At 42.7% G+C, this 16,281-nt stretch overlaps 1 long non-coding RNA gene across 4 annotated transcripts in view; it reads left to right on the top strand.

Moving 5' to 3' along the window:
* The window catches only part of LOC307215968, a 70,955-nt gene extending 54,674 nt beyond the window's left edge, over positions 1-16,281 (top strand). For all 4 annotated transcript variants that reach the window (XR_013838818.1, XR_013838819.1, XR_013838820.1 and 1 more), the window contains 2 exons: positions 15,839-15,949; positions 16,050-16,281. This is a non-coding gene — a long non-coding RNA (uncharacterized lncRNA). The remainder of the gene's footprint in view (positions 1-15,838; positions 15,950-16,049) is intronic.

Here is a 16,281-nt window from a genome sequence, read left to right as displayed (position 1 = left end):
TTTAGCTCTTTAAGAATAACTCTTCTACGGTCGTGACTCACAATTCCATGAAAGAATAACTTTGCAAAAAGCATATACAATATAACAGGGACAATGAACATTTTGGGGGCCCATGACTACATTTGCAAACTGGACAAAATTTCATGGCCACTACAGAAACATATACCACAACCCATTATAAGCACTACAATAGAATGTGCATTTCGTCCCTAATTTCAGTGGGGGGATGAGACTCTGTGGAAGGCCTCTGTGAGTAAATGTTCTCATGGGTACTGTGCTGTTGACTAATTTTATGCTCTACAGGAGGAAGATCGTAGCTCACCGACAGAGTATATTTTTGCATGAAGGTCCTAGGTACAATCCCCAGTAACTCAAGTTAAAAGGGATCAGTAAATATTATTGAACAAAACTCTTGGGTGAGCATCGATCAGGTCTCAATATGTTGGCTTAAAGTTTCAGGGTTCTTCCAACTCTCAGACTCCAAGGTAAAGGGTAAAATCAAACAATGGGGAACTAGAACCCAAGGGGCAAGACACCTTGCTGCTGGGCTTTATGACAGTTTCCACTAGCATCTCACTGGATCAGGCTGCTGTCAAATGATTTTTTGGGGGGGTCTCATTTCCTTATGACCTTTTTCACTTTCAGAAACACAGAAGTAAAAAATAAAAAACCCATTTAACCAAAACTCCAGGACTTCAAAAATGTGTCACTCATTACTCATCTAATTAAATATCATGCTCTGCAGCTTGTAACAGCCCATCTCAATTAGCACATGGCCAAATATATTTCAGACTACGTTTGATGAGCCATTTTTGTTGTTGTCTTATTTCATGATTTACAATTCTTTTCTTCTTTTTCTTTCATTTCTGCATGAAAGATAATGTAATCCTGTGTTGTACTCAACAGTTTTCATGACTCATTTGGGAAGACTGTGTCAATCCACATTCATTATTAAATGGACATGAATGATAGGAAAGTTTCATTGGCGTTGGGGTGGGGTTGTTCCTTCTGGGTGCTCACCCCATTCCTGACCCTCAAGCAGCTGAGATGCCATTTGCACAGAGGTCTACACACAGAGCCTTGGAACAAAAATGTAGGGTATGGACCACTTCTGATACGTGCGCAGGCCACTGGAAGTAAGAAATGGAATGTGCAGAGGTGTGTGTGTGTGGCAAGTATCACATTGGGGACAGGATTCCAACCCTCCCCCCCCCCCCATGTTCATTTATACACTGGGTAACTGCAAAGAGCTTGCTGTAGAGAAAATTCAGAGAACTTCAATAGTGTGTAACAATGTGTGGAGAGGAGATAGTTTGAAGACATGTCATGATGTAACAGAACTGAACTTGTTGAATGTATTAGAGAACATGGTAGAAGTTTGCCTACTCTTCTCCCATTGAGCTGCATACTCTAGGACAGTATATCTGTTGCTCTCCAAGACACTGGACTATGGCTCAGTGAGCCAGTCAATCTTCCATAGACCCTGGGTCATGTGCTAATGCTAGTCATGTTTATCAGGGACAACAAAGCATACTGAGATGTGGCAATTCCATGCAGCCAGTTGAATGTGCCATCTGTTTGGCTGGCAGCAAATAACAATCATATTTGAAGAGGGATATTGCATGCCTCAGTTTTCCCTCTTTAACCATATCATTTTGTTTATTTTGGGGTCTTCATTTTCATTTATTATGGGTATGATTCAGACAAAGGAATGGACTTTTAAGTCTCAAGCGATTTCAGTGGGAAAGTGCTAACTCTGTCACTGAAATCAATGGCACTTAAAAATGTATTTAATGAGGGCTGAATTGTGTCTCATTTTTTAAAATATATTTTTCCTTGGCTCCCACAATGGCTAACCAGTTTAATTCAATGCAATTTAAATATATATATATAATATGTCTTCTGGGCATATGAAGAGAGCTGGCCAGACATATTTGTGTCGGGAGATCTACAAGGAGGATACAGCTACAGGGGATGCCTACTAAAATTAAAATTATCAGGGTTGGGGATTTACAAAAGTCTTCCCCCTCCAGTTTCTGTTTCATAACTCAAACAGTCTCCATGTCATCAATTTCCCCCTCAATTCTTCAGTACTCATCCCAGTTCTATTTCCAGCCGATCTTCAATATGGCATCCCCTTTCTCGAGCTAAAGGTAAAGGTAAAGGTACCCCTGCCCATACGGGCCAGTCTTGACAGACTCTGGGGTTGTGCGCCCATCTCACTTAAGAGGCCAGGGGCCAGCGCTGTCCGGAGACACTTCCGGGTCACGTGGCCAGCGTGACATCGCTGCTCTGGCGAGCCAGAGCCGCACACGGAAACGCCGTTTACCTTCCCGCTGGTAAGCGGTCCCTATTTATCTACTTGCACCCGGAGGTGCTTTCGAACTGCTAGGTTGGCAGGCGCTGGGACCGAGCAGCGGGAGCGCACCCCGCCGCAGGGATTCGAACCGCCGACCTTTCGATTGGCAAGTCCTAGGCGTTGAGGCTTTAACCCACAGCACCACCTGTGTCCCTTTTCTCGAGCTAGAACACTCTTAATTCACCAGCTGACTTTCCAGCAAAGAGGAGGTTAACTCACTTACTTTAAACCCACATAAGCTCAACGCTCAACACCGCATGCAGGGTTAAGTTACTCATCACCCTAACTCAGAGAACACAGAGCCTCAGTCAGTGGGGGAGATGCCAGCTCATCCTTCAAACATCAAAGCAATATACTGTTGCTAAGCACTCATTTGGTCTCCACTGAAGGACATCAAACAGCTTGAACTCACCCATAAAAAATGTTGGGGTTTTGGATCTGAGGCCTAAAGTAGCTGGATTTCAGTTTTAACTGCAATGGCTCTCCCAGAAAAGCACCCAGTGGTCTCTCATTAAGAAAAGAGTTCACATGGGTGAGCTTTGAAGACTAGGCAATGGTGGCTGTGATGTCTATGGCTCCAGGAGATGGAGAGAAGAATATTGGGGGGAAAGAGAAAGTTAGAAACTTTCTGGAATTATGCCTAGCTGCCTATTAGTTTAATGATATAAATGTGAAAAAGTGTACATGGCATTTCCTTTGTGCATACCACCCTTGTCTCCCCACCCCCTGTTCTACTTAGAAGAAAAGAAAACAAGAAGGGGAATTAAGAGAGGTGGGGAACAGGGGTAAAAAGAAGGAGATACAAGAATCAGCAATGCATGAATTTCAGCTAAAGCAGGCTTCCTCAACCTTGGCCCTCAAGATGTTTTGAGACTACATTTCCCATCATCCCTGACCACTGGTCCTGCTAGCTAGGGATCATGGGAGTTGTAGGCCAAAAGCATCTGGAGGACCAAGGCTGACGAAGCCTGAGCTAAAGCATCCATAACAGACAGCCATCCAACCTCTGCTTAAAAACCTCCAAGGAAGGAGAGTCCACAACCTCCTAAGGGAGAACATTCCACTGTCAAACAGCTCTTACTGTCACAAAGTTCTTCCTGATGTTTAGTCAGAATCTCCTTTCTTGTAACTTGAAGCCATTGGTTCGAGTCCCACCCTTCAGAGCAGGAGAAAACAAGCTTGCAATGCTCCCTCTTCCATGTGACAGCCTTTGAGATATTTGAAGGAGGTTGTCATATCTTCTCCCAGTCTCCTCTTTTCCAGGCTAAGGATACCCAGCTCCTTCAACCGATCCTCATAAAGCTTGGTTTCCAGACCCTTGATCATCTTGGTTGCCCTCCTTGAGAGATCCTATGGTTTGATACTTTCACACCAATTCATAAATATTTGAGAAAAGGAAACCAGATCCTACCACAAGTTGCTTGAACTGCTACTTCAACCTCAGGCATTAAAGCAATGTTAAGAATAAAGTGGAAATGGGGTGGCCATGTGCCCTACTTAACAGAAGTCACTCTATTAGAAAGGGTTTCAGAGGATAGCCCTCTCTTTGAAGGCCTGTCCGGTGTAAGCCTGGCTTAAAGATAGAACCATAAGAGGGAAGAGCAGGCCTTGAACTTGCCCATCAATAGCACCTCGACACCAGACTGATCAGGCGAACAGGTCATCTGTTTACAGTCTTCCGCACTATGGTGCAATGTATTGCATTTCTGTTTAATTTATAGCAATAAGTTCTAAATGTACATCTTTACATATAAATTAGCAAACACAAATTTTATTGAGTCTTGTTTCCTCTTTTGTCCTCTTTTTTGGCAGTGTCTAAGTAGACAATGATTTGGGTGTTTTTTTTCTTCAAACAACAACAAAAGCAATATTTCTTCATAGTAATGCTAATTCTTACAAGGAGTTGGGCTAACTCTTCTGCAAATATTAACTAAATTCATGGAAAGCACTTGGGTTTCGTAAAGTCAATATGCCCTCTTGTACAAGGTCAATATAATTGACGTCCTCTGTACATACAGTATGTGCATGTGCACATTTTGCTTTTCGTTCTTGCCACTGTTCCCTTTTAATAGAGAAATGACTAGCAGAAAATTGATATGTTTGTAAGATAGAATGACCCTCCCACTGTACTAGTTTTATGTGATTAATTTTAGGGTGCATTCTGACAGATTCCTTCAAGCCTTACTTTATCATGAATCTATGATTCTTTTAAAATGAAGACTCAGCAACTATTTTAGGTTGAGCTGGGTAAAACCATTCACAATGATCATCTTCAGCTGTACAAAGGCTAGTGCATGCAAAGTGAATAGAGCTACAAAAAAGGCAAGCAGGGCAAAGAGCTTCGACATAGTTGCTTTTGATTTTTGCACTGTGTTTGCCTCGTTAAGTATGCAAAGTGATCTGTTTTCTGTGTGTCGGGACTTCTACCTGCTGCAGCGATAGGGTCTGTGTCTGTGTGTGTGTGGCTCTTCTCTCAAAAGCTTCCCTGCCAGGAGCACTTTTTAGAATGAACCACGTGACCATGCAAACTCACATGATTAGTGTAGGAAGTTCTGGCAGCAAGGAAACTTCTGAGAGGAATCCTGTGCTTCTGCAAGTGCAAACGGTACTTTTAAGAAAGGCGAAAAGGGGATAGAGAACCGTTGTCTCAGCATAGCTTTATGGGTCAAAGCAGAGTCATAGTGATACATTCCCGCCTCCCTGTGTGTGTTCACCAGGCTGTTGACCCAAGGAGTGGACCCAGTCATTTGTGTGATGACTCTTGTATCCAGTGCCAGATTTAAGTATAAGCTAAACAAGCTATAGACAGCATCTTAAAAAGTAGAGACCTCACCTTGCCAACAAAGGTCCGTTTAGTAAAAGCTATGGTTTTCCCAGTAGTGATGTATGGAAGTGAGAGCTAGACCATAAAGAAGGCTGATCGCCGAAGAATTGATGCTTTTGAATTATGGTGCTGGAGGAGACTCTTGAGAGTCCCATGGACTGCAAGAAGATCAAACCTATCAATTCTGAAGGAAATCAGCCCTGAGTGCTCACTGGAAGGACAGATCCTGCAGCTGAGGCTCCAATACTTTGGCCACCTCATGAGAAGAGAAGACTCCCTAGAAAATACCCTGATGTTGGGAAAGATGGAGGGCACAAGAAGAAGGGGACGACAGAGGACGAGATGGTTGGATAGTGTTCTCGAAGCTACCAGCATGAGTTTGACAAAACTGTGGGAGGCAGTGGAAGACAGAAGTGCCTGGCGTGCTCTGGTCCATGGGGTCACAAAGAGTCAGGCACGACTAAATGACTAAACAACACAACAACAACAAACAAGCTATAGCATAGGGCCCCACTCTCTTGAAGGCCCCCCAAAAAATTAAAGGGGAAAAAACTGGATGTACATTTCCAAAATAAAAGATAAAAAACAAATAAAATAAAACCTACATACAGCAACGGTGTTTTGTGTTGTGTAGGCTCCTATGATGTAAGTAATGGGCCCCGCCTGCTAGCCTGCTCCCTAAAATATCACTGGTTTGCTCATTTCTATATATAGGGTGCCTACATTTTGCATGTGCAAATGGCTTTAGGTACCTATTAGGTCCATAAATTACCATATAGCATATATTCAACACAAAAAACAGTGACAATTTGTTGTTGAAAAAGGACAGCTGGACATATAAAGGGCCCCATTACCTTCAGTAGCTTAGGGCCTCAACAAACCTATATCCAGCCCTGCCTGTACCTTCTGGGGTTTTCAGTTATGGACTTAAACTTTCTTAGGGTAAGAATAGGGATTATTCCTACAACCATGTGCAACTGTGGTTCTGCTGGGTTCACTAATAATAATAATAATAATAATAATAATAATAATAATAATAATAATTTATTATTATTTACACCCCGCCCATCTGGCTGAGTTTCCCCAGCCACTCTGGGTGGCTTCCAATCAAGTGTTAAAAACAATACAGCATATATGTGGCAGTAGGTACCAGGGAATCAACTTGAAAAGGCCATCCTTCCTTGTAGGTGCTGCACAAGACATCTTGCCAACCCTTTGGGGTGGGTTCAACGTGATGCCTTTATCACCCAAGGAATGGTGATTCATCATTATCTATCACAGAAAAGGTGGTATGCTATAACTGCACCTTTTTGCTTGAGGTGTGCACCTCCCAAAACAACCTGTTTGCTTTGACCCTGGATGCATTTTGCCTGTCATCCGCTACATCCGTTGGACTAGTGGTTGTTTCTGCTCCACTATCTAATTTAAGAAAGATTGTTACAGCAGCTACGGGAACTGTGCTTTACCATTCTTGTACTCTGCAAGTCGCTGAGATGACATTATACCTATCAGCAATGTGCTCATAACCTATTCCACTTTCGAGCTGCCACATTTTTGCAAAGTGGCTTGTTCAAGAGCATTTGTAGGAAAATACTCAGAAGACTAAACAGGCTTCTGCGTGTTTCTACATCTATTGCAAGCTCTGCTTTTGGCTACTGAACAGCCCTCTTGTGGTGCAGATTGTGTTGGAGGTTTTGCAAACTGCAAGGATGCTTTCATTTTTGCTTCAGCAGCAAGCGCTGTTGCTTCAGCCGATGTGATTTGAGCCTGGGCTTTCAGTTTGTGGATATCCACAGCCTGTTAGAGAGTGGAAGAGGGTGGAAGACCCTCAAGTTTTTTCTTGAGTTCACTGTCAGTTAATGCTGAACTCCCTCATCACTAAATCTCAAAAGAGCAAGATTCACAGGCTTTGCTTTACATCTCAGCAGCTTGTTCCTGGTGTAGGTCTTCACTCAGCCCTTATCTCTGTTTGTTTGGGAGTCGGAGATGGGGCAGGGAGGGTGCCTGGCTCTTGCAAGAAACAAGGACCTGCAGGACCTGCAGCTAGGTGGTCTCTAGATACCTTCTGTAGTAGGAGCCTTTTGAGCAGTAGGGACAGTCAAGACCCAGCCCTTCCAGGCCTGTTGGGAATGAGCCAGAGAGAGAACTATGTATGCAGCCTTGCAATGACTTAGGGAGGGCTTATGTCAAGAGGACAAGACCTAGCTTACAACCCCTCACACCCTTCTTTTTAAACCGACTTCACAGGAAAACATATTGCTGGCCAGCAAACATGACCAGGGATGATGGGAGTTTTTGTTCAGCAACATCTGGATGGCCAACGTTTCCCGCAGCTGCCTTATTCTATAAAGCCATGTGAGAGTTCAGTTACACTAAGAGACAGCGACTTGCCATAAGACACACTGTGGGTTTTGTGGCTGAACGGGGATTTGAACCCAGCACCCTACTCATTGCATCACACTGGCTTTCTTTCATTGCATCCAGAAGACAATACGGAGTCGGCACTAATATTGGCAGCATCACTCTGCAGTTGTACGAAGTACAAAGCAAATTAAAAATCCGCCCTTGAGCTAATTCCTGTTTATTTACTCAAAAGCTCCCATTGATCCCTGTTTGCCTTTCTCCAAAGCAATGTACACAGGATTACAGCTGCAGAAATTAAAATTGTTCTTAGCTGTGTGTTTTTTAAAAAAGAAATAAATCAAACCAAATCTTGATATCTTTAAATACAACTCAGTCCTAGCTATGTTTACTCAGAGGTAAACCCCACTATGTTCAATGGCATTTACTCCCAAGTAAATGTGGCTAGGTTTGCAGTCTTAGACGGCCACAGGGTCAATTAAAAAGATGGAAAACATCCCTGGTTTATCTCGTAATTGCACTTTCAACCTTGTCCTGATGTATTTCATCAAAGGCTGCTTGGCTGCTTTCATGCTTTATTTCATGGCAGGCATGCCATGAAAATGGGAAGAACCAGATTCCTGTATTAAAAATCCTTGGCCCAGTAAAATATTCATGGTACTATAGGCTTGTTTGATTTTCAATAATCTTACCCAACAGGGCCTGTAAAAAGGATGCAAACCAGAAGTGATACTGGCAGCCAGGAAGATTCAGCTCTCTTTGACACAATGTTGATGCGAATACAATCCCATTCCCTTTCAGACATATGCAGGTGTCAGCGACCAGAATGAGGCCCATTCTGTTTAATAGCGCTCAGTATTTCCCCTCCCCTTTGACAAGCCAGTGCGCTGCATTCATACGCAGGTAAAGCTTTTATGTACTGCAGCACATAACATTTTGCTTATGACAGAACTGCTCTTTAAAATATGGGCTGACAATTCACCCTCCCGGCTTCTCCAGTGTCTTTACCTGCAGGAGGGGAGGGAGAGCGCATAAATTTGGAATAAGGGCATTATAAAGTACTTCTTCTCTCTCCCCCCTGCCCCCGTTTGAGATATCTTGACATATCTCAACCTCTTTTTCCTATCTACAACATGAGAATAGTGATGGCTGCTGGATGGATTTGGGGATAAGTGGGACACATACTGCAAAACAAAAGCAAAAATCACAGGCACCCCATCCATCAAGGGATGCATAAAAGCAGGCTTCTGTGGCTACTACTGATGTCCATGTATATAAAAACATAAAAGCCCTGCTAGATCAGCCCAAATGCCCCCATAATCCATCATCCTATCGCATGCCAAGGTTCCATGAGCCAGTCGCTCCCTATGTGGTGAAATAACCAGTCAAGACCTAAAAACAGAGGTTTTTTGGGTTCAAATTCAGATGTGAAAGGTCTGGCATAGGCATTAGGTGAAGTGTGTCTAATGATAAACCACAATTGGGGGTCCACTGTTGTCGCATAAAGAAACACTTTTATTATCATTTGGGATGCTTATCGTTAGAATGCCTAATAGGAAAGCTAAGGTTGTTGTTTAGTCGTTTAGTCGTGTCCGACTCTTCGTGACCCCATGGACCAGAGCACGTCAGGCACTTCTGTCTTCCACTGCCTCCCACAGTTTGGTCAAACTCATGCTGGTAGCTTCGAGAACACTGTCCAACCATCTTGTCCTCTGTCGTCCCCTTCTGCTTGTGCCCTCCATCTTCCCCAACATCAGGGTCTTTTCCAGGGAGTCTTCTCTTCCCATGAGGTGGCCAAAGTCTTGGAGCCTCAGCTTCACGATCTGTCCTTCCAGTGAGCACTCAGGGCTGATTTCCATCAGAATGGATAGGTTTGAGCTTTTTGCAGTCCATGGGACTCTCATGAGTCTCCTCCAGCACCATAATTCCAAAGCATCAATTCTTTGGCGATCAACTGAAGCTAATAGGCTTCTTTAAAAATGTATGTTTTAGCTTATTATTATTTTAGTTCCTCATAGATCATATCCCATTTTTCTTTTTTGGGGGGGACATGTCCACCACATGTGGTATAAGGTCCCTCCATTTTGTTTACATCTCCATCACTTATTGCTGTTATTTTTATTTTGGCTAATTTGGATGGGGTCAGGTACCACCTGTAAATAATTTTCATTTTCCTTTATCAGATAGCACACAGTGAATTTTAAGTCTGTTTTCCAACATGGACTCTCTTCATGTGAAAATTTGTTTAGGCACAAGGTTTTGTTCGACATCTTTTCCATGAAGACAGATGTACAAGAATTCATGCAATTTTCTGTCAAGGGCAGCTGTTCTTTTGGATTCAGAAGCAATAAGTACAGTTATGGGTGAAGTCCATGGGCTTTAGTGGTGGTTCAGCAAACACTAGACATAAAGCAACCTAGTTAGATCATATTAATGCATAGCAGAAATAAAGCATCAGACCACCAATCAAAATTGTAATTCTTATACTGCTTTGGTTGCTTATGTTTCCTTCTTAGGCATGACAGCAGATGGACACTCTAGCAGCTGGAATGGGTTGACACATAGCACCATCCTGATATCTCTCTCTCTTTCTCTCTCTCTCTCTCTCTCTCTCTCTCTCTTCTGGTCTTCTTCCCCCCCTGGGTCTTCTACCAGAATTTGCATCTATAGGCTGCATTCTGCTGAGTAAACTATCTGGTGCATTGTTCACACCCATGTGCACTGAGGCCTACAGTTATACTTTAGCTTAGTTTCACTCAATAACTTAAAACTGAGCCTACATTGAGCTTGAGCTGAAAACTAGGCCTAAATTTTTGATTTGTAACTCACTTCCCTACTACCGAGGTTTGCACTATGTCAGGGTTGCCATATTTCAAAAAGTAACAACCAGGGCACCTCGAAAGTTGTTGAATGATTTTTCAATTGACTTGCCTAAGATCCAGGACAATGCACCAACTTTCAGAAATTCTCCCTGGGTGTCAATCCCACCTTTGAAATCCTGGTAATGGCCAGGAAAATCTGGACGTAGGACAGCCCTACACTATGTAGAACTGTATATATGGGTCCCCACCCCTGTCCCTCTCCAAATACTATGTCAGGATGACATCAGGTGGCATATAGGGAGTTGTCCTACAAACCTGCCCAAGTTGATCTGTGGTGGGTTATGCTTTGCCAGTGTGCTGGTGAGGTAGCACTCAGCAGGTCTGAACTCATTGCTCACTGGCTGATGAATGAAGGGTTCAGTTTTGCTATTTGCAGGGGTCTTCTTTGCCAGAACATTTCCAGCCAAAGCAACACCAAGCAGGATTGAAATCTCCCCTCTCCCCTGATGAACAGAGGCTTTGGTCCTGCTCTCTGTGGAGCTCAGCTGCAGAGGATTGAACCCCACCCCTACCCATCAGCTGACCTCACCCAGTGACATCAGTTGATTGACAGGTGGGCGTTTTTTTGCGGAAATTGCTTAAGGGCAAAACTGAACTCACTGTAGGCCAATTTTGGTGCATGGGCTGCTGTAGTTCATGCTCTATACCATCATCCCTAGGTAGCAGGACCAGTGGTCAGGGAAGATGCGAACTGTAGTCCAAAAACAGCTGGAGACTCAAGTTTGGGAAACCCTACTCTATACATTATGATATTATAATGCTGTGCATTGCCATGGAGGGAAAATGCACAGTGCAAGGATATCACATTGCAAGCTGTATTATGTTGAGGAAAACAAAAAAAATGGAAGTGGCAGCAACAGCAGCAGCCCTGTGCTTCTTCTATCATCTAGTTCCACCCGCAGACAAATGGGGCAATAGGATGGCCTAATAAGATTGCTCATTAACCACCTGCCAGCCAAAATATAAGAGAACGGTCTGATTTATTGTGGAAATAAAAGAACACACATTTTTTAGAACGGAATTATGTCTGCTGGTAAAAGGCACAAACGATCATTGCTGTGCTGGAGACACACATGCACACAAACCCTGTTAAAAAAACCCAGACCTGGTTTTAGACTCCCCCACCCACCCCCAGTCATGTTCCACTGATTTTTAATGAAACTTGTTAAGTTTATTGAGTTATAAAGGCTTAGCAGATGCTTAATGGCCCAATCAAGTAATTAATTGCTACTTCCGGTTGAACAATGTTTTGTCAATCAGCCATGATGGCAGGTTTAGTGAAAACAGTTGATTATTTAAATGCTCTAATCATGCATACTTAAAACATTTTTTGGGGGGGGTGGGGAGGGGCGGTTACTTAAGCCAGTCTGAAGAATTCTGTTCTCTTTGGAATAGCAAAGGCATAATTAAAACAGATGTGGTTAACATCTTTCTCTAGGGGAATGAAAACTAGAGCAATTACTGATGACGATGGTTCTTTAGAAAACCAAGCATAGCAAAGCAGTTTCTGTGCATTAAACATCTAGTTTACTCATAACCTTCTTACTTATAACCCGTTAATTTTTTTTAGGGATTTACTTACATTTTATTAATTATACATCAAATAAGTATAAAGTATGAGTGAATGCAGATAAATTTGATTCAGTTATAGGCAAGCTAATAAAATTTGCACTTTTTGAAACAATACATTAACTGGAACACAGCCACCCTTTGAAAGTTGCACATTACAAATGTCTCAATGCACTTATCCAGTGACGTAACACATACAAAATTGCATAAACTAGGGTAAGCTGTTCATAGAAATGTATTTGCACAAGTAAAAAATTATTTTAGAGGAAAATGTGTTGTGAAAATGTGTATATGAGGGGAAATTGCATATAATTCATTATATTGCATGTAAATGTGCCTATTAGGAGGTGTTCTGGCTAAAATACTGATGAATTTTCATGAGGAATTATTTTTTAAAAAATTGCAAACTGTTGTGGAAATGTGGGGAACAGAATTTGACAGGAAAAAATGAGAAATTGAAAGAACCTGAAATTGACCTATTTGCCCATCCCTAGTTCACACACACACACACACACACACACACACACACCTCTTTCAACAGGCTTGTATGGGAGATTTAATATCTGCCATGGTCCAACTGTTTTTGCTACTGTTAATTTCATCCATTTGTCTCCATTGCATTGCTCTTGTTATTATATTCTTATGATGTTGATGATTATAGCACATCCTAATATCACTTATGATATAGGGTGGGTTAGAAATATTTTAAATACACAATGTACATATTTTTAATAGCAATCCTATCATACTCATAATATGAGTAAGTAGGAACTAAAGTGATTTGGTTGTATGGGAGGAATCATTTATGGGTGAGACCAACAGGAAAAGGAAACAAGGGAGTACAGTACAATACATGACTAGTTTCAGTTTTGTATATTGCTTTGTGGCAACACACTGCTAAGTATAGTTTGTTTCAATTTAGTCTGTGGTTAATTCATAATTTTGCAAATACAGTCGGACCTTGGTTTTCGAACGGCTCTCAAACGCCAAAAACACGGAAGTAAGTGCTCCTGTTTTTGAACGTTTTTTGGAAGCTGAACATCCAACGCAGCTTCCACTTGAGTGCAGGAAGCTCCTGCAGCCAATCGGAAGCCACACCTTGGTTTTCAAACATTTTGGAAGTCAAACAGTCTTCTGGAATGGATTATGTTTGAGAACCAATAAGTAAAGGGTAAAGGGACCCCTGACCGTTAGGTCCAGTCGCGGATGACTCTGGGGTTGCGGCGCTCATCTCGCATTATTGGCCGAGGGAGCCGGCGTACAGCTTCCAGGTCATGTGGCCAGCATGACTAAGCCACTTCTAGCGAACCAGAGCAGGGCACAGAAACGCTGTTTACCTTCCTGTCGGAGTGGTACCTATTTATCTACTTGCACTTTGACGTGCTTTTGAACTGCTAGTTTGGCAGGAGCATGGACCAAGCAACAGGAGCTTACCCCGTCCCAGAGATTCGAACCGCCGACCTTCTGATCGGCAAGTCCTAGGCTCTGTAGTTTAACCCACAGCGCCACCCGCGTCCCAACTGTACTATAATACTTGGGGCTTAATTCTGAGTAGATATAGAATTGCACTTTTTTCAAAAAGGGCAAACTGGAATGTAGAAAATTTTCTGTACATTTAATATTGCTTAGACCAAATCACTCATTTTGTTTCATGTGTCAAATCACTCCTTATAATGGTGTCTAATCTTGAAAACCCAAAACCCAAAGCAATTCTATTCCAGCCATTTCCCTTGGGGAATTTAACTACATCCTAATCTACTAGTTCAGAAAAACTTTCTCCTTTCTCTCCGACCATTTCTTCCTAGTTATACTATCATGTATAATATTACTATATCATTAAATAAACCCCTGTTCTCCCTGTAAAATACCTGTAGGCTTTTACAATCTAAACCAAGCTATGGCACTGGGGGCTCTTAATCCTTCCTCACAAATTCAGTTCTTAGCTCTTTTATACAGGTTTGCTCTTCCAGCATTCTAACACTTTCTCCCAGCCTTAAAAAGAACTGTTTTCGTTACACCTCACACATTTACAAGATCTTTGCATTAACTGTGAGTGATTTTGCATGAACTTTAATTTTTAGAGCAGCTACAAACAAACAAGCACTCTTGAAGAAGCACCTTTTAAATCAACACCACGAGGCTGTTGAAGCAGTCAAGCCTATTGTTTTCATGTTGCTGCAAACTTCTCAATTTGGTAGTAGCAAGCTTTTTGGGAGGTAGCAGGTAGCTCCAGATAAATTGCTGGCATCACAGAGGCAGCCATCATGTAGAGTGACCCTTATGAGTGCCACGGAAAACTGGGAGTGGAAAACAATCCAGGTTCCAGCTGTAGATTCAGGACCTGGTCGCGATTTGAGGCGTCAATATTTGTGGACACATTTCAATTTAGATTTGATATGGCATGATGGGTCTACAGAGGATTCTGAACAACACTTAGCTTGTCTTGGAGCCTCTAAAGTTCAGGGTAGGCACTCTAGTTGGGCTACAACTCCCATCATCCTTAGCCATTAGCTATTTTGACTGGGGCTTATAGGAAATAGCGTTCAAAAGAACTGAGAGTGCCCCAGGTTGCCCTCCTCTGCTCTAAACTCTGATGTACAAACAGTGCCATTATTGTGAAATCAGGGCCTCCAAGCCAGTTGCAAACACCAGGTTGCAAAATCAAGCCTTTCCAACCACTCCCACTGGATGACCAGTTTCTCCGACCCATTAGATTTACGGGAGGCACTGGGGGTTGTGGAAAGGCTCTAATTCATGCTCAGAAGCTTTCAGGATGAACAGATTCCAGACCCTCTAAGTTTTCAGCGACAGTCCGGGATTTACAGAAGCTTTCCCAGTTTCTGATTTGATCCTGGAATGTCCAACTTTTCCTTAGGACATCCCTATTTTCATCAGAAAAGTGTTGGAGGGTACAGTAGGACATCCCTCTTTTCACTGGAGAAATGTTAGAGGGTATGGAGTTATGCAATCCCTGAGCCCAGGAGATATGTAACTATACAACCATTAGAAGACATATGAAGGCAGCCCTGTATAGGGAAGTTTTTCAATGTTTAATGTTTTCATATAAGTTGGAAGCCGCCCAAAGTGGCTGGAGCAACCCAGGCATATGGGCAGGGAATAATAATAATGATGATGAAATAGGATGTCCCTATTTTCATCAGAGAAATATTGGAAGATATGAGATTCCAACTGCTTTCCTTGGGGATGGGCCTATGCAAAGTGACAAGCTGTTCTATCAGAGTCCTTTTAGAGCAGTGATGGGTAAACTTGGCCCTCCAGCTGTTTTGGGATTACAACTCCCATCATCCCTAGCTAACAGGATCACTGCTTTAGAGGTTATAACCCACATTACATTTTGTTACAGGTGAAGTCCTTGCTTTAAACTCTAGTAGCGGGTGGCACTGTGGGTTAAACCACAGAGCCTAGGACTTCCTGATCAGAAGGTTTGTGGTTTGAATCCCAGCGACAGGGTGAGCTCCTGTTGCTCGGTCCCTGCTCCTGCCAACCTAGCAGTTCAAAAGCACGTCAAAGTGCAAGTAGATAAATAGGTACCGCTCCAGTGGGAAGGTAAACGGCGTTTCCGTGCGCTGCTCTGGTTCACCAGAAGTGGCTTAATCATGCTGGCCACATGACCTGGAAGCTGTATGCCAGCTCCCTCGGCCAGTAAAGCGAGATGAGCACTGCAACCCCAGAGTCGGCCACGACTGGACCTAATGGTCAGGGGTCCCTTTACCCTTTACCTTTAGCTTCAACATATTAAAAACTAACAGGAATATTTTTTTTCTCCAGAAAGCCCTGGATTTCCCCCTCTTGTTAACCACAGGATCTTGATTCTACTTTCAGAGGTACCAGAACACCAAAGCAGCAGCCAAGGATATACAACAAGAAGGAGGATAAGGGGAGAGATGGGGAAAGAGGGACATACATTAACAAGGCATTCTCCACTATTCAACTGTAAGCGACAGAAACTATCAGTAAAACTATTCAAAATGGCATTGTCAAGGTTTGTTAGGTTTGGACTATACAATCCAATTAACACGAATTCACCCTGCAGGAGGCTGGAGTCAAGCATCAGCAACTATCCTTGCCTGAACTGTCAAAACTCTGCAGATTTCAAAGATGGAAGATGAGGGAAATGATGATGAAGAGCTTTGTGTGTGTTTTTGAAGTCCAGTTGTACTGCTTTTACCAATATGATTGCTCTATTGTGTGAGCTCAGTTTATTCATTGGAAGACAACCATGGAGCGAATGTTCAAAATAATAAAATTTATACATACACAAACAA

This window comes from Podarcis cretensis, assembly GCF_951804945.1.
Source record: "Podarcis cretensis genome assembly, chromosome: 5".
NCBI classification, from domain to species: Eukaryota; Metazoa; Chordata; class Lepidosauria; order Squamata; family Lacertidae; genus Podarcis; species Podarcis cretensis.
Note: the sequence above shows the minus strand (reverse complement) of the source record. Positions and strands in the feature narration are given on the sequence as shown.